General features: G+C 41.0%; 1 protein-coding gene across 3 annotated transcripts in view; it reads right to left on the bottom strand.

Moving 5' to 3' along the window:
* Window positions 1–22,788, bottom strand: part of STK32B (serine/threonine kinase 32B) — a 307,925-nt gene that overhangs the window by 270,729 nt on the left and 14,408 nt on the right. The window contains exon 1 of one of the 3 annotated variants that reach the window (XM_031437504.2): window positions 21,728–21,835. The exons of the other annotated variants lie outside the window; for them this stretch is intronic. The gene's annotated coding sequence lies outside the window, so the exon portion shown is untranslated. Of the gene's footprint in view, window positions 1–21,727; window positions 21,836–22,788 lie in introns of those variants that run through there. 3 annotated transcript variants of the gene reach the window in all.

Genomic DNA, 22,788 nt, shown 5'->3' with positions numbered 1-22,788 from the left:
GTCCTTTTAGCGTACTATTTTCAAAGTTCATCCATGCTTTAGCGTGCATCAGTGCTCCTTTCATTTTACGGCTAAGTAATATTCCATTGTGTGGACAGACCACATTTTGTTTATCTATTCATCAGGTGATGAACATTTAGGTTGTTTCCACTTTTTGGCTATTATGAATAAAGCTTTTATGAGCACTCGTGTACACATTTTTGCGGGAACATGTGTTTACAGTTCTCTTCAGTATAAACCTAGGAGAAGAGCTGCTGGGTCACACTGCAACCCTATGTTTACGTTTTTGAGGAATTATCAAGATGTCTTTGCTCACACCTGCAACATTTTAACATTCCCACCAGCAACTGAAGTTGCCAATTCTCCACATTCTTGTCAACATTTATTATTTTCCATTTGTTTAAAAAAAGTATCATTATACCCATCCTAGTAGGTATAAAATTGTATCTCATTGTGGTTTTGATCTACATTTCCCAAATGATTAATGATCTTGAGCACCATTTATTCCCCATTTGTGTATCTTTTTTGGAGAAATGTCTATTCAAATCCTTTGCCCAATTTTTAAATTGTGTTATCTTTTTAATTTTGAGTTGTAAGAGTTCTTTATATATTCTGTATACTAGATCCTTATCAAATATATGATTTATAAATACCTTCTCCCACTCATGATAGTGTCCTTTGATGCCCAAAAATACTGAGGAAGTCCAACTTCTTTATTTTTTCCTTGCTTGCTTGTACTTTTGGAATCATATATAAGAAACCATTGCCTAATCCAGCTTCACAAGGATTGACACGTGGTTCTTAGAGTTTGAAATTTTAGTTCTTACATTTAGGTCTATGATTCATTTTGAGTTCATTTTTGCATATGCTGTGAGATAGGGGTCCAAATACAATCTTTTGCATATGCATATCCAGTGGTCCCAGCACCATTTACTGAAAACTTTTCTTTCCCCATTGAATGATATTAGCGCTTCTGTCAAAAATGACTTTGTCATAGATGTTTATTTCTGGACTCTCAATTCTATTACATTGATCTATATATCAATTCCTACGCCAGTACCAAACTTCCTTGATTATTGTAGCTCTGTACTAAATTTTAAAGTGGTAAAATGTAACTCTTGCAACTTTACTCTTCTTTTTTCAAGATTGTTTTGGCTATTTCAAGTCCCTTTCACTTACACTAAATTTTAGGATCAGTTCACTGTAGCTCTGTAGTATTGTCTGAAGTCTGGGAGAGTTATTCCTCCAGCCTCTTTCTTTTCCTTCAGTAATGCTTTGGCAATTCTAGGTCTTTTGTGGTTCCATATCAATTTTATTATGATTTTTTCTAGCTCTGTGAAATACGTCCTGGGTAATTTGATAGGGATTGCATTAAATCTGTAGATTGCCTTGGGCAGTGTGACCATTTTAACAATATTGATTTTTCCAATCCAGGAGCATGGGATATCTTTCAATTTTTTAAGTCTTCTTTAATTTCCTTCATCAATGGTTTATAGTTTTCTGTGTATAATTCTTTCACCTCCTTGGTTAGATTTATTCCTAGGTACTTTATTACTTTGGGTGCTATTTTAAAAGGGATTGTTTCTTTACTTTCTTTTTCTGTTGATTCATCGTTAGTGTAAAGAAATGCAACTGATTTTTGAACGTTAATCTTGTAACCTGCTACCTTGCTGAATTCTGCGATCAGCTCTAGTAATTTTTGTGTGGACCTTTTAGGGTTTTCTATATATAGTAACATGTCGTCGGCATATAGTGACACTTTTACCTCTTCTTTTCCAATTTGGATCCCTTTTATTTCTCTCTCATGTGATTGCTGTGGCTAGGACTTCCGGGACTATGTTGAATAGGAGTGGTGATAGTCGGCAGCCTTGTCTTGTCCCAGATTTTAGTGGGAAGCCTTTGAGGTGTTCACCGTTGAGTGCTATGCTGGCTGTAGGTTTGTCATATACAGCTTTTATTGTGTTGAGATAGGATCAGTTTCTCCATTTCTGCCAAAGAGGCAGTTGGATTTTTTTTTATAGGAGTTGCATTTCTCTTGTATATTGACTTGGAAACTATTGCCATCTTAACAGTATTAAATCTTCAGATCTATGAACATGGGATGTCTTTTGATTTATTTATGTTTCCTTTAATTTTTTTCAACAATGTTTCGCAGTTTTCAGTATACAAGTCTTACACTTTATTCCAAAGTATTTTAGTATTTTTGATGGAACTGTTTTAATTTCATTTTCAGGATGTTCAATTGCTACTGCAGAAAAGTAAAACTGACTTCTTATGGATCTATACCATACAATTGTGCTGAACTTCCTATTAACTCTAAGAGCCTTTTTTTGTGGATTTTTTGGAGGTTTCTGGATATGAGATCATGTCATCTGCAAATAGAGACAATTTTACTTCTTCCTTTCCAATCCAGATGCCATTTATCTCTACTTATTTACTCATTTATTTTACATTTATTTATTTATTTGTTGCTTGCCTAAGTGTCCTGGCTAGAATCTCCAGAAAAAGCTGAATAGAAACGGTGAGAACAGGCATCATTTTCTATTCCTAATCTTAGAAGGAAAACATCCAGGCTTCCATCATTAAATATAATGTTACAGATACAATAAAAAAGAGTTACAAACAAAAATGCACTCATACTGTCCTCTGTGTTTAGCTGTGTAGTTACCTTTACTGGTGTTCTTTATTTCTTCATGTGGGTTTGAGTTACCGTCTAGTGTTCTTTCATTTCACCCTTTAGCATTTCCTGCAGGGTACGTCTGCTAGCAACAAACTCTCAATTTTTGCTTATCTGGGAATGTCTCAATTTCTCTTCCATTTCTTTAGGATAGTTTTGCTGGATACAGAATATTTGTCGAGAGTATTCTTTCAGTCACTCTGGATATGTCACCTCACTGCCTCTGGCCTCTTTCTGACGGGAAATCAGCCATTAAGATAACTGAGGCCTCCCTGCCTATGATGATTCCCTTTTCTTTTCTCAAGATTCTCTTCATCTTTGACAGTTGGATTAATCTAGGTGTGACCTTCTTTGAGTTTACCCTATTTGGCATTTGTTTAGCTTCTTGTAGGTATAGAGCAACATTTTAAAATCAAAATTGGTATGTTTTTGGCCATATCTTCAAATACTCTTCCTGCCATTTTCCTCTGTCCTCTGGTTCAGAGGCCCCCGTTACATGCATGTGCTGATGCACCTGATGACACCCCACAGGTCTCTGAGGCTTTGTTCATTTTTCTTCATTCTTTTCTCTTTCTCTTCCTCAGACTGTGTAATTTTAATTGACCTGTCTTCAAGTTCACTGTTTTTAATCCACCCAGTTAAATCTGACATTGAGCCTCTTTAGTTAGTTTCTCATTTTAGTTATTATACTTTTCAACTCCAGAATTTGTATTTGGTTCCTTTTTATAATTTTTATCCCTTTATCAATATTCTACTTGGTGAGACATGGTTCTCATATTTCCCTTTGGTTATTTAGGTGTGGCTTTCTATAGCTCTTTGAACATATTTTAAATACTTGATTTAAAGTCTTTACCCAGAAAGTCCAACCTCTCAGCTTCCTCAGGGACAGTTTGTATTGATTGCTTTTCTTTACCGTGTAGCAACTATACATTATTGTTTCTTTGTAATCCTTGCAGTATTTGGTTGAAAACTGAATACTGAATATTATATTGTGTCAACTCTGGAAATCAGATTCTTCTCCCTTCTCAGGGTTTGCTGCTGTTGCTATTTGTTGTAGCTGTTGGTTTGCCTCATGAGTTTACTAAATTAATTCTGTAAAGTCTGTATTCTTTGTCATGTGTGTCCACTAATATCCCAGTCCCATTAGCTTAGTGGTTGGCTAACAATCAGAAGGAGATTTACTTACACTCTTGGGCAGAAAAACCCTCACTATCTTTGCAGGGGGCTCTGTGAGTACATGGGAACACACTCTTTAACATTCAGCCATGAAGTTGACAACACTGCCTTAGCCTTCACTTCCTGCTGGTACAGACCTTCAAGGTCAGCCAAAGGTGAGATCTTTAAGGCCTTCTCAGGCCCTTTCTTGTGCATGTTCATGACTAGAAATGCATGCGGTATTCTAGATTCCCAGGAATATTTACAAACTGTTCAAAGCCCTTATTATCCAAAGCATCTCATTCTCCAGCCTTCCCACTCAAGATTTCTGGTGAGTCCATTATTCACTCCAACTGTTATCAATTGCCCCATGCAGCAATGACTAAAACATTTTCCTGTAAATAATTTTTACCAACACCCAACACCCAGAACTTGTGCAAGTTCCAAGTCAGGTGAAATAAAGATGAGACTTTCCAGCCAGTTTTCTTCCTCTGGGGAGCCAACAGACAGGTCAAATAATGATGCTTCTTTGTGAATGAGGTCTGGACTGTTCCCTCTTGTACTGGGAACATAAGATGCTGATATCAAGGTTATTGCTGAGGTAGGAAGTGGGAAATGGGTTTAAGGTAAATTAAAATATCACAGAGTTTGCTATTCTTACTAAGATTAAGCTGTCTTTCTTGAGTAAGTGCTCCTTGTGTTTCTACAAGCCTTTGATTAATTTCCAGAGTTCCAAAAAGTTCATCCTGACAGTTTTGGCCAGTTTTTTCAGTATTTCAAAGTTCCTTACTCTGCCACTTTCACTAATGTCCCATTGATGTTTGTTTTAAACATGACTGAGTATGCATTTGAATTTTACAATTTGTTCCCTTAGAATTATTCTGAGCTATGTTTCCAATGTGTGTTCTCCAAAACTCTCCGTGGGGAGACAGCTGGTGCTATATTCTTTGGCGAAATAAGTTTGGGATATGCATGTCAAAGTTCAGCATATTTCCTTACCATAGTGTTACCAAGTCCAAGCTTGTACTACCAGCTGCACGACTGGCCAATAATTCAAGAGACAAGCTGCTGGGGCAAGGAATAGCAACTTTATCCGGAAAGCCAGCAAACTGGTAAGATGGTGGACTAGTGTCCCAAAGAACCATCTTAACTCAGAATAAAATTCAGGCTTCTTTTATGTTAAGGGAAAGGGGAAGCAGGAGGATTCTCAATTAATTGTCCAGTTGTGCAGCAAGCAGTATGAACTTGGACATGGAAACAATAGGATTTTTCCAAATGCACAATATGTTCTCCTAAAGATGCTGCACAACTTCAAGAGAGAAATACAATATAAAACAAAATAGTTGCAGGTAACTTGCAGGCCAGGAACAGTGCTTGATACTTCTATTTATTATCTCATTTGATTCATGCCATCATATAATATTATTCTCAATTCATAGGCAAGGAAACTGAGGCATAGAAAGTTGATAATTGTAATTGCCAGAGTTGGGAATTCAATCAAAGCAATTTCCAGCCTTTGCCCTAAGTCAGTACACCATACTGCAGGATTTCCCTAACTTAATTTGGCCACAGAAACATTTGTTCAGAGAAACTTGGAGAACTAATGTGCCTCAGAATACATTCTGGAAAATGCTGAGCTAAAGCACACTCCATAACTGAGAGACTGATCTGTGCTTTTCTCGACACTTCTGCTGTCATAAATCATGCCACAAACCCTTGCTACAAACATTAAATATTGATTGAAGATGGAACGTGGAGTCCTCCAGCCTATAGATTACCAATACACAGAAGCTTCTGAATTTTAGTGTCTTCTTGAGGGTAGGCATTAAAAGTTAACTTAACAAAACCAAAACCAAAAAATTCTACCCTGAAGCAGGGTTTAACAATATAATGTTATTTTTATAACATTGTAAAAGAACTATGTGAACTGAGTCCACCTTAAAGATTTGTTTTCTTCAGTTTTTTGCACAAGTTATTTTTTCCAATGAAGAAGGTAATTTGTTCTCAGCATAGGAAAATTTGTAAAGAAAATAGAAATATGTAAAGGAACAGAAAATAAAAACCTTAATTCCTTCCACTCAGAAGTAATTTCTGTCTTCATAGCTCTTTCTGGCATTTTGAGTATCTTATTTTCTTTTCATCCTTGGAATCTTGCCATAAATTTTTATTACTGCAATTATTTTTTCATACCATTGCAAGTTTTCATAAACATCTTTTTTTTTTGCATGCCTTCAAAATATTCCATTCCAGGGAAGTAGCATAACTTACTGACTCTTTCCACTCATGTCAACTATTTAGTTTGTTACCCATCTTTCACTATTTTAAATAATGCTGTGAAAAAACAGCTCTGGAAGATACACAAAATGCTAGTGTCCATCTTTTATACAGAGGTTGATCCAGACAGAAGGTACACAGTGAAATAAACATACAGCAGTGTCAACTGACAGGCTACAGTCTCCAGCCACAGTGAAGTGAAGAAAGGATAAATACAACACAGTGAGAGATTTGTGGAAATGAATCCACAAATTCAGCAAAGAAAATTGTAACTAAAATATGAAACATCCAATATAACCGCAAGGATTTAAAAACAGAGTTGAAGGGGCAGCTATTACTGGAAAGCACAGTCTTGTAGAGAGAAATAGGCATGCAAAAGTTCAACAAATCAGGTGACAGGTGAGGAGTGTTCTAGAGCTAAGGAACCAGAATAGACGCTATCCATCCTTTTGCTATTTAAATACTTGATGAATAAACATTGTTCTAATGATTATATCTGTATGTAGTAGACTTGGGGATAATTCTAGTCCTTTATTGCTTCAAATAGTAGTGATGCCCATGTCCACTCACTGATCATGAGCTGTGTGTCAGTGTCTGGGCAAAGGCTATACGTACTTCATCTCAGTTAAGCCCAGCACAAAGCACATACAATTATATGCAATTGACTAAGGCAGAAAATGAGGCTCAAAAGTTGAGTAACTTACCCTACGTCTTTCAGCAACCAGAGCTGAAAACACATCTCAGCCCAGAGCCTGTTACCTGCCACAGGACCAAGTGGCACCTCTGTGACAAACTCCACAAGCAGAAATGAAAACACCTCAAAAAGCATTTGAAGCCAACAGAATACAGATTTCCAAATATACTTTGAAAGGGAAATATTAATTGAAGCTGAATTTTAGCCATCTCAGTTGACAAAATGTTAGAGCCTTAAAACTATTCATACATTGTTTTGACTTTGGAAAATCCAGTCCAAGAAAATGATCTGAAAGGCAGAGAAAGGAACATGCACTAGCTAGGATGTTCCTCACAGTATTATTTATAATAAGAGATAAAATGAATATAATAGAAACAAAGGAAAATAAAGTAAGTTCATTTCATGTAATATTTTGAAATCACTACAAATTTTATGTAAAAATTGTTATCATTACATGAAAAATACAAACAAATCAGAATAAGTAGTGGAAAGGTTGAATGCAAAATTGCACTGTATAATGAATACATTTAAAAAGTACTTATGCAGAGAAGAAAAAAATCACCCCAGGAAATAAAGTAAAACTTAACATTGGTTTCCACTTAAAGTCAGGACTACAGCAGTGATTTTTGAACTCTTTCCATTTTTTTAAATTCCTGTATTAGTTTTATGAAAGAAAAAAATTAATAGGGATTCCAAACAAATAAATGCCAAAAGATCAGGGCAGACAACACACATGTATTCATTCATTCACGTATTAAGGCTGCTACTTACCTTCCCAGCAGGCACTGAGGCTGGGAGTAAAGGGGTGAGTCAGAAAAACAGAAATCCCTGCCTTGCTGTAGTTTAATTTCAATGAAGATGCAAACAACAGTTAAGATAAATAAGTAAACCATATAGTAGCTAGATGGTGGTAAGCACAATATGAAATGTCAAAAGGGATGGAAAGTTTAAAGAAAAAAAGCAGAGAAAGCCTCACTGATAAAAGACATTTCAGAAAAGACCTAAAGGAAGCTAGAAAGCCGGTCATGCAGCTATCTGGGGAGAGAGCATTTGAGGGAGTGGAAGCAGCAAGTACAAAAGTCCTGAGGTCATGTGGAGTGAACACACAGCAGCTCAAGAAATAGCAAGAAGGTAAATGTGGCAGGAGCAGAGAGTTAGTGCCATGGTCCTGAGGCAGGCATGAACCTGGGATACTCAAGGGCCAGCAGGAGAGTGATAGGAAAGTAGAAGATGGTGTCTGAGAGGTAACAGGGGGTCTGATCAGGAAAGGCCTTAGAGAATCTGAGCCTCTGACTTTTTCACTGACCACAGTGGGGAGCCACAGAGATAAGTTACCTGAGTCACAGTTTAATGGGCTGACCCTGGCCGCCCTGCTGAGACCTGGCTGTAGGGCAAACAGTCTGAGGCTGCTGCAATGATTTGGAGAAGATGCCTGGGCCAGGTAGGAGCAGGGGGACGGGTGCAGGAGGGTTTGTTGCACCCAAGTGAGGGATGAGATGGGGAAAAGAAATAGAAATGTCAAGGATGACACCAAATTTTGACTTGAGCATCTGGAAGAATAGAGTACCCATGATCTGTAGGTGAGGGCTGTTGAGGGAGGAAGTTTCAATTTTTGACACATAGCGAACAAAAAATGTGTAAAAATATGCTAGCTCACTAAGCAATAACAATCCCGATGTAAATAATGAGATTAAATATTTGCCTTTTTAATTAGCAAAGATGTAAAACACTCTAACTTTCTTTGCTTGCTAGGATGTGGTAAGCCAAGCACTGGAATACATTTTCTGAAAAGTAATTTGGGGATAAAAATCAAGACTCTTAGCAATGCTCATAAATTTCACCTTGTTAAGCTCCCTTCAAGTAATCTGTTCTAGGAAAACTGCAGAAAGTACAGACGAAGATTTATGTACGCAGTCTACACGTTCTTATTTCTGTAAATAAAAAGCTAGAAAGAGCCCAAAAGTCCAACAGTGGAGACACAGTTAAAATATTATTGTGCACCCACCCACACAATGAAATACTGTGCAGCCAATAAATATTTGTATGAATTGTTTAAAACACAGTTTTAAAAGAAAATGGCAATATAAAATGTAATACAGTGTAATATGGTGTTAAAAAAATGAATACTAAAAAAAAGTTTGGCAAGGAATCACTAAAGCATAACAGTTGTCTCTGGGCGATGAGAATATTTTTTCCTTCTCATTGCAGGTTTTTCAACATTTTAATTTTAACTTGATGAGGAAAACCAACTGTATTTTTAATGAAGATGATTATTCTGCTCACAGGTAGCGATATAAAATGAAAGACCCTAAAACCTGTGCTAACACCAATCCCATTTTTTTTAATTTAAGTATAGTCAGTTACAATGTGTCAACTTCTGGTGTACAGCATAATGCCCCAGTCATACATATATATAGATATATACATATATTTGTTTTCGTATTTTTTCATTAAAGGTTATTAGAAGATATTGAATATAGTTCCCTGTGCTATACAGAAGAAATCTATGTTTTAATCTCTTTTTATATACCAATCCCATTATAATACTCCCTGCTTCGTGCTGGCCCCACCTCTCAAAGGCAGAGAGAGCTGGGTCATCTGGGAGAAGTGGGCGGGCAGGGAGATTCGGAGGGGACTGAGGCCAGTCAGCGAAATTCTGGCCAGCTTGACTTGAGAAGCTGGGAGGTGGAGGATTGCTCCCCAGATCTTCAATATCCTCCCCCCTCACGACAGAAGGCACCCCGGATGATATTTAAGACAGAGTGGACAAAAGCTACCAGGAGATGCCAAATGGAATCTGGAGCTTGGGTAGATTCAGACCTAGGGCCAGGACCTCCAGAATTCCAGACTCCCAGAATTTCCTACTAGACGGCTTATGGGAAAGGCAAGCCCTACTAATGTCATTAACTCCACTGTCATGTGGCCTTGCACTTTACGTGGTTTAATTTTAGCCCCCACTTTTCACATCAGGGCAGATATTTTGTTGGGTTTTTTTTTCTTGTTTTAGGCTGTGGCAGATACTATAGTTTGTCTACACTAATGCCATTCTATCTTCTCCATGGCAAGTTCTCGTTTTCTTTGGCAAGTCCAGGGGAGTGAACCCATGTTGATCCAGCACAAAAACAGCATCCCAGTAATTTTTGGCCAATGATTGGTGGAGGATGAGGACATGTGACCTAGTTACAACCAATAAACTGTGAGAGGAATTCTGTAAGTAACTTCCAGAAGTACAGTTGACCCTTGAACAAAAGGGGTTTGAACTGCATGGATCCACTTATACATGGATTTTTTTTTCAATAAATACACACTACAATACTGAAAGATCCTCGGTTGGTTGATTCTAGGATGCAGAACTAAGGACATGGAGGGCCAACTGTAAAGTTATAAGGTTTTTTTTTTTGTCTTTTATTTTTTATTGGTATGTAGTTGATTCACAACATTAGTTTCAGGTGTACTGCAACTCAGCTATACATATACATACATATTCTTTTCTTATTAGATTCTTTTCCATTATGTTATTATAAGCAGTTGAATACAGTTCCCTGTGCTCTACAGTAGGTCCCTGTTGTTTATCTGTTTTATATACAGTAGTGTGTATATGTTAATCCCAAACCCCTAATTTATCCCTCCCCTGCCCTTTCCCCTTTGGTAACCACAGTTTGTTTTCTATGTCCGTGAGTCTGTTTTTCACACAGGGATTTTTGACTGGAAGGGGTCAGTGCCCCTGATCCCCACATTGTTCAAGGATCAACTGTACTGTCCTCCCTGATAAGAGAAGCAAGAGAAGAAAAAGCCCTCTTTGCTCCTTCACTCCCTTCCCGCTTTGGACAGTGTCACGTGGGGAGATACTGAAGTTGTGGCAGCCATCCTGAGACCCTGAGATGAGCGTGAGGTGGGGGAAAAAATGGGAAAAGGGTGGAGCAGCAGGACGGAAAGAACCAGGGTCTTCAAAGACAGTGTTGCATCCCCAGGCATTCCTGGTCCATTCCCGTCTGTACTTCTGGTTAATCACACAAGCAATGTCTTCACAGTTCAAGTTACTATTTGTTGAGTTTTCCATTACCTGAAGCTGAAAGCATCCTACTGGATACCGACAAAGATTCTCTCCTTGGCCAAGCTCTATTCAGCCTTCTCTGAAATTTTCATCTATGAAAAGTTAAGCTTCCATGTTCATCTCTGCACTGTCCAATTTTAGCAAAAATCCTGTCAGCTGGCTTAGCTAGAATCCCCCATCCTCCGTATCAGATCACCCTCAGTATCCAACTGGGTTCCTCGTCCTCCACCATCCTCCAGGTAATGTCTGCTCACCTTGGCCTGCCTTCAGCAAGAATCCTGTTAGTTCAGTTTATCCAGAATCCCCCCTTAATCCTGATGTTCCTCCAGGTAATTTTCCATCCCCTGACCCCACCTGCTCCTTGGCTTTAAATTCCCACTTGCCCATGCTATATTCAGAGTGTAATCCAAGCTGTCTCCTCCACTGCAAGACCCCATTGCAGTGGTCCCTACACTTATTAAGATGCCCCTCCTGGAATAAAGTCTTCCTTACCATGCTTTAGCAAGTGTTCTTGAGTAATTTTTTTTTCTTTAACAATACAACATCCTGACACAGAGTCTGTCTCAAAGTAGGCTTGGAACTGCCACAACAGTGTGGGTGCTCCAGGGCCCTAAGACACCCTGACGTTAGAAAGGGAACCCAATTTCCTGCCCTCCCGCAGCACCTTTGCTAAGGATCACATGGAACTCAGGTCGTTGTACAAAACTGCCAGATGTCTTAGACAAGGAAACAGGTAAGAGACGATCACTTAGCCTTGGGTGGAAGGAGGGAAGAGGTCTCGGAAAGAGGGCTGGGAGGTGCACCCAGAGGACGTCTGAACAACGGGTTAACCAGGGAGAGGTTTCACCTCCAGCGCCTGCTCTGGTCACTGGAGAGAAGCTGCTGGGGGTGTCTTGGCGAGGACTCTGAAGCTTATCTGGGCTCGGTGGGTGTGGTGCCATTAGTTAGTGCCCTCGCAGTTGATTAGTTTAACTGGCACACAGCAACGTAATATGGGTACTCCTGTGTATTCTGCCATGCCGTGTTCTAGCTGCTGAGTGTACAGAAAGAAACGCGGCGGACAAAGCCCACACAAGTGGAGCTGACAGCCCAGGGATACAGCTCAGAAGGGCGGGAGTCCGCCAGCAAGACAGAGCCACTCACCTTGCGGGCATCACTGCAGATGGCGAGACCTGGGCAAGGAAGCACCCCTTTCTCTCTCCTTGCCTTTCTTCCCCCAGTGCCCTAGCCCTTTCATAACAATTCAAAGGAGAAGACAAAAACCACTGTGCAGTAAAATTTTACAATGAAGGAACAGATTCCCCTTCTGACCCACACCCTGTTACAGAAAAGGTCCAAATACCCTGTGATATCAATATCTCTTCCCATGATTGCTGCCACTGTAGCCGTGGTAAAGATTTACACAGGCAGTTTATCATCATTATCATCTTGTAACTTGTAATTACCATGCACAGGGTTCATCAACTTAAAATTCAACATCTTTTTAGTACATTTTCCCACAGCATTAGCTGCTAAGATACAAAATGCAGATTATGTCAGTCGAGATCAGCCTTGTGAATATGCAGTATTTACTAGTGTGGTGTAAACCCCGACAGTCATTTGGTTGTTTTTATTTTTTCTTTTTTTAATGCAAGTGCCTGACTTTAGGTTTGATGGCTGAGGCATCCACTTCAAAGACGGCTATCTCAAACAAACATACTGCCAGCCACAAGGCTAGATAAAGGGCCAGGCTGCCCCCTTGACTGGGGCCCCTTTGTTCTAGAGATCTTGGTTGATTCTGATAATGGACTGTTTGGGCCACATGCTTCATTTTTTTTCTCTTCCCATACTTTAAACTCCCACTTTTATGTTTTAAACTCACCAACACAGAATAAGCCCGCAAATCCCTAGGCCCCCATCCTCAACTTCAGTGAAAGTGGACCCCCAGGCCCACATGCACTCTCTCTCCCTCCACCTGTGACCCCGCTGCGGGGCCCCACGTGTGCTGTGACTTCCAGGTCTTGTAAGTAATAAATAAGCATTATTCACTACAAAAATAATTTCAATAGTGCACTAGAACTGAACTTGGTTATCATTCAATTTATCCAATGATAATCTTAAAAGGAAGAGAAAATAAAATTAGATACAAGGGTTAATCAGTGAAATGAATTAAAAGCCTATTCAGATACATTTTTAATCAAAAACAGAATGGAAAAAAATGGGCAAATGTACAAAAAGGCAACTTTCATAGAGAACATATAAATAATGAATAAAGACCTGAAAAAAAGGGTTCATCTTTCTCAGGAATTGATATCACAAACATTAATGAAATCCTCAAGTTTCATATCAAATCCATTTAATTAAGAAAACAGACTTATCAATGCTAACACTTTTGGGGAGACGTTCTGGTAGAACTGTTATACTTAAGCTGTGCTGGTGGCAACAAAACTTAAGAAAAATGTTTTGGAATGCCCGTGTCTTACAAGTTACAAAGATATTCACACTCTTTATTTCAATAATCACACTGTTGAAATTTATACTAAATAAATAACTCAACAGTACACAATTGATTTTAACATCCCAAAACGTTCATACAAATTCCCCTCGGAGTCCTGAGTTGACTCCCAAAATGAACGTGGGTTGGGCTGAGACTCCAAGGAGCCCAGCGAAATGACAGATGAAAAACTGAAAGAGGCGAGCAGAAATTTCAGCAACTTTGCAGTGTGCTCAACAGTACAGAGTCTGGAATTCAAGTTAAGCCCAGTAAGAGTAAGTACCGAGTCCCAGAAGCAAAGGCTGCACTCTAGGATGAAAAGCAAAACCACAAGACATCCTGCTGAAGCCCAAAATCAAGACTCCACAGATCAAAATTAATAGCCAGTAATTTATCTTCTTGGTGGAATAAAACTCATACTCTTCAGAGGAAGAAAGCAACCAAGTGGAAAACCTAGAACTGAAAAACACAATACCTGAAAGTAAAAGTTAATTGGATAAAGTGATGTAATATTCATAAACATTCTAAAATAATGCTAGATAATATTTATTGTGCCGGGAATGAATTCAGTGCTGTACACGTGCCATCTTTACAATGTACCATCTACAACGTCTAGCATATAAAGAAAATTACTAGACATGTGAAGAAACAAGAGAATGTTTCCCACGGTCTAGAAAACAACATCCATAGAAACAGACACACATTAAGATGCTGAAATCAGCAGAATTACTAAATAGTGTATAGAAAAAATGAATATAGTGAATATACAAGCATATGAAGAATTTCAAGAGAGATATGGAAAATCTAAAAAAGCAAATGAAGATCCTAGAACTTAAAAATATAGTATGTTGAATTTTTAATTCATTTACTAGAAAGAGCAGACTGGACAATGCAGAAGAGTCTGGGAACCTGAAAACAGACCAATAGAAAAATATTCGGAAGCAAAATGAGAAAATATATTTAATATACACAGAGAAAAAAAATGAAACAGACTCTCCACTAACCTGTGGAAGGCTGTCAAGTGGTCTGACATACATGTTACTGAAGTGCCATAAAAGAGAGAAGGGAGGGGAATACTGGTCCCAAGTTTTCCAAATTTTACTTAAAACAATCCACAATCCAAGAAGTTCTGTGTACCCTAAGCAGGATAAGTACAAAGAAAATTACATCTTGACACATAAGACACAACTATAAAAGTCAAAGATAATACTCAAAGCAACCAGAGAAAAAAGACACATTAAAAACAGAAGAACAATTATTTGAATGATGGCTGACTTATCAGAAACAGTAGAGTCAAGAAGATAACAGAATGATATCCTTAAAGTGCCAAAAAAAAGTCAACTTAGGATTTGTATCCAATGAAAATACCTTTCAGAAATGAAGGTGAAGTAGAGATACTTCAGTTCAATAAAGGCCGAAATGATTTGTTACCAGCAGAACTGCATTACCAAAGGGGTAAACGCAATTTTTCAGGGGAAAAAAAAAGTGATATAAGATAAAATTTTGAATCTACAGTAAGTACATTGGAAATCATATGCATGTAGGTAAATATAACATATTTTTTCTTCAAAATAATTGATATTTAAAGGAAAAATAATAACCACGTACTATGAGTTTTATATCATACATAGAAATAAAACTATATGACAAAAAAGTACAAAAATAAGGGAATGAAATTACACTGTTGTACAATTCTACCATTATACCTGAAGTGGTAATTCAAGGTAGACTGTGATAAGTTAAGAACACATATTATAATTCCTATGGCAACTTTTAAAAACATATAAACAGGTTTAGCTAAAAAGCCAATAGTCAAGATAAAACAGAATATTAAAAAAGTACTAGATTTACAAAAACTCAAAAAAGAAAAAAGAAGCAAGAACAGAGGAAACAAATAGCAAAGTGGTAGGATTAAACCCAGATACATCAAAAATTATATTAAACATAAATGAACTGAATATTGCAACTAAAAGGCAGAGGTTTTCAGACAAAGTAAAAAAAAAAAAGGAAGATTCAACTATATGCTGTTTAAACTACTGCTTAAACTCAAAGACAGAGAAAATTGAAAGTGAAAAGAACAGAAAAAGATTCACCATGCACACAGTAAGCAAGAAAAAGCTGCCGTGACTATATTCATAGCAGCCACGTTGAATTCAAAACTAGCAGTACTTCCAGAGATAAAGATGGTTTCACAATGATAAAAGTGTCAGTTCATCAAGAAGACAAATGCATCCTAAATGTGTGCATGACTATTAATATATTTCAAAATACATACACATGGACAAAACTAAGAAGAATAGAAAGATTCACAATCAAACATACAGACATTAACACTCCACTTTCAGTAACCAATTCAATTTTTCTTACAGCAGCAAAACTCATTAAGGATACAGGGGATTTGAACAAACCTACTTGGTATTAATAGAACACTACACCAATCACAAAAGGATACGTATTCCTTCCAAGAGGATATGGCAGGTTGACCACATGCTAAGATGTAAGTCTCAGTAAATTACAAAAGATGGAAAATAAACAGAACTGGATGTGGAAGCCTGAGACGAATGGCAGAGGTGAGTCTTTGAACCCCTGCTCAGATTTCTCAGTGTCTTGGTACTGAAATGGTAGGCATGAGACATGGGAGGACAGGACAGGAATGGGAGGACTACAGGTAAGAGGGTAGGTGCCAAGTGAAAAGAAAACAAGGGGGACTCCAAAGTGTCGGCCTTCACCACTGGAAGAATGTTATTACTATGGGAAGACGGGAAGGGGCAGGTTTGGAGATGGGGCAGGGGAACAGGAGTCCACCTGGGAGGCACGAAGAGTAAGAGCCCCACCGAATACCCATGTGAACCTCTGGGCTGGCAAGTGAAAATTTAAGTCTGCGGGGCATCGGCTGTGCCTAGGAAAAAAAATGAGGCCGTTGTCAGCATAAAATATACCAGTGGTATTTTAACTAGCTCTTACTTCCAACTCATCTGAAACCAACATCATATCTGAGACCCTGTGCCCTACAGGCCTCCACCAGAAATCTCTGTCAATATGTAACACAAATGTTCCCATTACTTACAAACAGATAAACACATCCAGAAAGATGGGGAGTAGGGACATCTTCCCCAGAAGCAACGCAGAAGCATAAGCCAAAACACAAACCAAACTCACAAACTGCCTACCAGGGCCTGTTTCTTGAGTGTTATTTGCTGGCTAAGAGAGAAAAAGAATCATAAATTATAAGCCTTGTTTCTCTCCCTGTCCTTCACGCCACAGAAATTAAAGGGACTGGCAAACAGAAGCTCTGAAAGATTTATAACCTCAGTTTAAGACCAAGAGACCTCAGGAAGATGAGAAACATTTGTTATTTTCTGGAAGAAATAAAATCCCAAAGCAAATCACTCTCAAATGCATCTCCAAAGCAAGCAGAGATCCGGTTAAGGCGTGAAAGGCGTGTTCTACTCAGCTCCCTCTGATTCTCCAGGGAGACTGATGGAGTAAGTAAACTCTGGAGAGGAGGGTTCGGAACCTGGTGGAACTTGTTAAATACGACATGCAGCAACTTCCTGACTTTGTTTAAAAAGTATGCTTAAAATTAATTACATTTTAAATGGAATTTATAAATATCTTATACCACTTAAGTGAATGGCAGAAAATTCTGCTGTGCTATGATTTTGTGGAATTTGATCAACTATCTTGCTGTAACTGGGAGCTCGCCGGCACTATTCACAGGGTAAAGGGGTTCGCCTGTTTAAATATCAGTAGATACATTTGTGTTTACATGTATATCTATACATAGTGATGAAGGTAACTGTCTACCCGCACGCAAACACACACGCAAATGTACCCAAGTGTGGACACATACACCCCTCCTCCTCTTCTCATGGGTTTTTATACCATCTTCCTAGCCACCAATTTCTCCCCCTGCCAACCCATGCTTCAGTCTGCAGGCACCATGAGCATCCTGATATGGGAACTGGTCGCATCACTCCCCAGATTAAAACCATTAGTGTCGCCTCATCTTCTACTAACGGGGCCGGCTTGCTGGGCAGGCGGTCGTACAGCGCTCTGCGCTCAGAAGGGCCCTGCACTTGGCCGAACGCTCTGGAGGTGCCATCTTCCATCCTGGAAATGTCGCCTTGTAAGGGGTTATAACGGGGCATGCGCGTGAGCAGAGCTTCCACATTCAGTGTGTGTGTCCCTCACTTCCACTTGGCATGTGCAGTGCTCCGTGAGCAAAGGATTCTGGTGGAGGTTCAGCAAGACCCCGGTAAGTGTGTTCTGTCTACACCTGAGTAAGCAAGAGAACTGACAGCCCCTAGGAGACTAAACACTCTCCTCCAACCAGAAGTGACGTGCTTCAGATGCGGGAAGCAGCAACGGTGTTCTCAAGAGACTGCAATGGCCGGGGAACCCTCTCCTTTCCTTCTTGTGTTACTTCCCCGTGTTGCCTAATCACCGATGCTGAAATGATGACATGGAAGAAAAGGCAAAGATGAGAACCCCAGTTCCTCCTCCCCTCAGTCTCTCCTCACTCAGCAGTGAGCTGAGGCGGACAGGCTGGGTAGGCCGTGCACACACCGAGGAGTGAAATGGAAACTGTTGAGTTAATTTTGTGCATTGTTTCCAGTGACCTGGTCAGAACAAAATACGTGTGCATATACATACACTGATGTGTGAACTGTATAATTTCCATGATTCTCCACACAAGTTAAATGCTCTTAATTTGCATTTAAAACTGGCATTGTACAGTATAGAGATGAACAGTAAAATTCTAGAGGATAATTTAAAATTTTAAGTGTTATTTTTCTAGATTGCTATTACATAGCAGATTAAAAAACACCATGACCAACCAAGGAAAAGAGACTATGGAAGAAAGAAAAGCTTTATAGTTTACTATCTTTAATAGCATTTTTCTGATTTTTGAACAAGGGACCCCACTTTTATTTTGCACTGAGTCTTGCAGATGATGTAGCCGGTTCTGACAACTTTGTGAATAAAAATCAAATTCCTTAGTATACAGACATGTGCAGATTTGTGTCCCCCCAAAACCTATATGCTGAAACCCTCGCCCCAAGGAGACGATGGTATTTGCAGGTGGGGACCTGGAGAGGTAGTTTAGATGAGGTCAGGAGGGTGGAGCCCTGAGATGGAATTGGTGCCCTTTAGAGAGGAAGAGGCTAGAGCTTTCTCCCTCCACCCGGTGAAGATACAAAGAGAACACAGCTGTCTGCAAAGCAAGAGAAGGTCTCACCAGCACCGTGATCTTGGACTGTCCCAGAATCCAGGACCGTAAGGAATAAATGACTGCTGTTTAAGCACCCAGTCTGCGGTATTCGCTGTGGCGACCCGGGGGATGAAGATGTGCAGCAAGGCGCTCTAGGCACTGTAATGCCTGGCTCTGCCTAAGTCCCAGCCCCATCTCCACGGCTCTCCTCCCCCTCCTCCAGCACCCCGCTCCCCATTAACTCTGAACCGCCCTGCTCTCTCCACCCATCTCCTTCTGCACCTGCTGCTCCCTCAGCCTTAAAGGGCCTCCCCAGCCCCACCTCCCAGCTCTTTTCCTTCTTTCCCAAGTTACTTCTCTTCAATGCTTCCTGTTCCTTCTGAGGACTGGCCTCAGGAACCGCCCCCTCTGCACACACTTCCTGGATCTGATCTGCAGCCTCCTCTGGAATGCGGCGTAGAAGTTACTACACAATGGTAAAACTCAGTGCATTCATCTCTCAGGGACACCATAACAAAGTACCACCGACTGGGCAGCTTGAAACAACAGAAATGAAACAACAGCTGTGGAGGCTGGAAGCCCAGCATCAAGGAGGCGCCTCTCTCCCAGCTTCTGCTGCACTGCCGGCAGCTTGGGGTGAGCCCTGGCTTGTAGTCCCACCACCCAGCCTTTCCCCTCACGCGCATATGGCACTTCCCTTCTGTGTGTGTGTGTGTGTCTGTCTTCGTGGTCATATCTCTTTTTATAAGATTAGGGCCCACGCCAATGCCCTCTTTTTAACTTAATTACACCTGTGTCTCTAAATAAGGTCACCTTCGGAGGTACTGGGGGTTAGGTTTCAACAGCCTCATTTTCGGGGACTCAACTCAATCCACAACACCAGGCATCCTGAAGTCATTTTCTATTTTTCCCTCAAGTACCTAAGATGACGGACATTTTTTAAAAGGCAGGGGCCCAGTATCTAATTCTCCCTGAAACCCTACTCCAGCTCCCAAGCCCTCTGTAGGGGTTGCCAAGAGATTCAGCAAAAGGACTCGAACGTGCTTGATGCACATCAGTGGCATCAACCACCAAAGTGGGGCCAGCTGCTCCCCGATTGCTGGTTCCCCACAGCTCGCCGGTCAGGCTTCTCAAAACAGGCCTGGCACCTTACTGACACGTAATGAGGGCTCAGGCAAGGAAGCTTGGAGGGCAGAATCTGTCTGAACGGGCTGTTTCCTAGGAGAATGGAAATGAGAAATCCCTTGGGAGAACAGGGGTTGAAAGCAGAAATCACTTTCTTTTTAGGGCTGAATGAAGCAGCAGTCCTCACCTGACTGCCTCATGCTGCCAAGTGTCCAGCCAGGTGCCTTCCTAAGGGCTCGCCACTCAACACACATCACCTCACTCCATTCCCATGGTGACCAGGCCAGACTGCATCCCATCCTCCAGAGGAGGAGACTGAGGCTCAGGAAGGTTAAGGCATTGCTCCACAGTTACCCAGACAAGACAGAGGAAAATCAGGATTTAAACCTGTGTGACCCCAAATCTGTGTTTTAACCTGTCTGACCTTCAGTCGCAAAGTTTAATCTTATTTAATAAACCTCACACAGCACTTAATCTGTGCCAGACTAGGTAGTGAGTATTTTACATACAGTAACTCATTTACTCCTCAGAATCTTTTATGAAGTAAGGGTTAAGCCTCATTTTACAGATGAGGAAACTGAGGGTCAGGGAGGGGAAGAAACTTGCTTGAGGTCACTCAGCTAGTCAGTGGCAGAGCCAGCGTGAAACTGCAGGCAGTCCGATTCCAGCGTCTGGGCTCCTAACCACTGCGCTACGGAAGGGGAATCCCTGCTGGAAGAGTTCATGGTGGACCAGCGGGGGGCCTGGTGTGTCCCAGAGACACACAAACCCTGAAGCCCGTATCTTATCTCTAAGCTGGGCTGGAAAGTGGAGCGAAGATGGAGAGAGAAAGAGAAAGCTTAAAAGAGCGTCAAGCTGCAGCTCCAATGCTGGGAACTAAGTGGGGGGCTCATTTCCCTTCAGGGACCGGTCGTTCCATTCAAGCTCGCATGGAAACGCCTGAGGGCGGCCTGCCCTGCACATCTCCACACGGCCCAAGCCCGCATCCACATAGCGGCAGCCCAGGACCAATGCGAGTTCGGTCATTACAAATCCACCCAAAAAATATCCACTGAGCCAGTCACTGACGAAGGGGCTACAAAAGGTTAACACTATCTTGCGATGCTGAATATCACTGTTTTGCATCTATCTTCCTGTAGCTTGACTTTATCTGTCTTCCTATTTATAGACTTCTTCCTCCATTTTCAATTTAAGCTAGAAATACCAAGTGCCTTTGTAAAAAGTTCTAGTCAAGTAAAATCATTCAAGACAGAGAAAAGTATTAAGTAAACAACTATAGGTAACATGTGGCTATGATAAAAAAAAAAAAAAGTTCTGCATGTGGGATGCAAATGGCTGCATCTTGGCATGAGAGAAAGAGCTTTCCAGTTACACAGAAAGAAGTGAGACCAAGGACCACAATTTTACCACCTAAGAGAAATGAGACCACCTCTCCAAACTCCAACAACCTCGGGTATGAAATGGAGCTAACGTTACCTCTCGTACTCTGAAGTGTTATTCTGAAGACCAAATAAAATTGTGTATGGAAAATGTTTGGCCCACAGTAGGTGTTTCTTAAATAGAATTTGTTTTTCCCTTTCCCCAGTCTCTCTCCTTCAGACGCCAGGAGGGACCCTTTCACAGGTTCCACGGAGATGTTTCTTTGTCTCTTCTGACAGACACTCAAGGACAAGCAGCTACAAGACAGACACTCTGTAAAGCCCTGGGGCCCACGCTAGACGGGACAAGCGGTCCTCAAAGGGACTCTGGTCTCATGGGGGAGACAGACATTAATAGAGCTAACGAAGCACTGAACTACAGCCATGATACGTGCAATGATTAGCATGTGGTAGTTTGAGGGAGGCTCCCTAGGGGTCCTGACCCAGTCTGGGAGTCAGATAAGGCACCTTGTAGAAAGATGAGTCGGGGATAACTAAGACCACTGGGGGGGGGGGGGAGAAGCAACAGGTGATATGGCCCTGGGCAGGCATGCAACTTACAAGACACTGAAAGACTGCTCGTGTGGCTGAAGAGTATATATAGTTGCATTGATTACAGGAAGAATGAGGAGAGTAACTCACCTGATGGGCGGATGACCACAAGCCAGGTACCAGGCTACGAAGTCCAACTGCGCTGTCATTGAACTGGTGCCGTGAATTAAACTCACGCGAGATGAGATTAGCTGGGCGAGATGAGTAATCAAACTCACGCAGGGAACTGAACTCACGCGAGATGAGATTAGCTGGGTGAGATGAGTAATCAAACTCACGCAGGGAACTGAACTCACGCGAGATGAGATTAGCTGGGTGAGATGAGTAATCAAACTCACGCAGGGAACTGAACTCACGCGAGATGAGATTAGCTGGGTGAGATGAGTAATCAAACTCACGCAGGGAACTGAACTCACGCGAGATGAGATTAGCTGGGTGAGACGAGTAATCAAACTCACGCAGGGAACTGAACTCACGCGAGATGAGACGCCAAGGGAGAGACGGGCAGGTTGTAGACCCTACAGGGTCTTGGAGGCCTCGTCACGTTCCCAGTCTTCACTCTGAGAGCAGTGACGCCATTAAGGACCACTGAGCACAGCACGATTGTACTTGTGATTTAAAGCTGTAATTCTGGCGGTTGGATGGAGGTGCTGAAAGGGCAAGGGGGAGCATGGAGACCAGCTAGGAGGCAGCACAGGGGGCCCAGAGGGGCGATGTTTGAATGGAGGTGGCGGCGGTGTGGCTTCGAAGAAAGTGCAGACTGGGGAGATGTTTGGGAGGTAAAGTCAACACAGCCAAGCGCCTGACTGGATTTGTGGGGGTGAGGGAGATGGAAGTATCAAGGAAAATCTGAGACAGTTGGGCTTCTGCAGCTGGGTAATCATGGTACTGTACACTAAGCTGGGAACAATTAAGGAACATGAATTTTACTGAGGTCGTGTTGAAATTTGAGGTATTAATTCTCTTGAGACGTTCGAATGGGAAAAAAATACACAGGAACACAGATTTGGAGCCCGGAGGAGAAACATAAATTAAGGGAATAAATTACTGAGTCACTGTTATACTGGAATATGCACCAATTATTAATGTATCGTCTCAGCTCCAAATCCACTGCTGTGTGACGCTGGACTGGACCCTGTAGACATTTGTTT

Source organism: Camelus dromedarius, chromosome 1 (assembly GCF_036321535.1).
Source record: "Camelus dromedarius isolate mCamDro1 chromosome 1, mCamDro1.pat, whole genome shotgun sequence".
Taxonomy (NCBI): Eukaryota; Metazoa; Chordata; class Mammalia; order Artiodactyla; family Camelidae; genus Camelus; species Camelus dromedarius.
The sequence above is the reverse complement of the archived record's forward strand: the minus strand, read 5'-3'. Positions and strand labels throughout refer to the sequence as shown.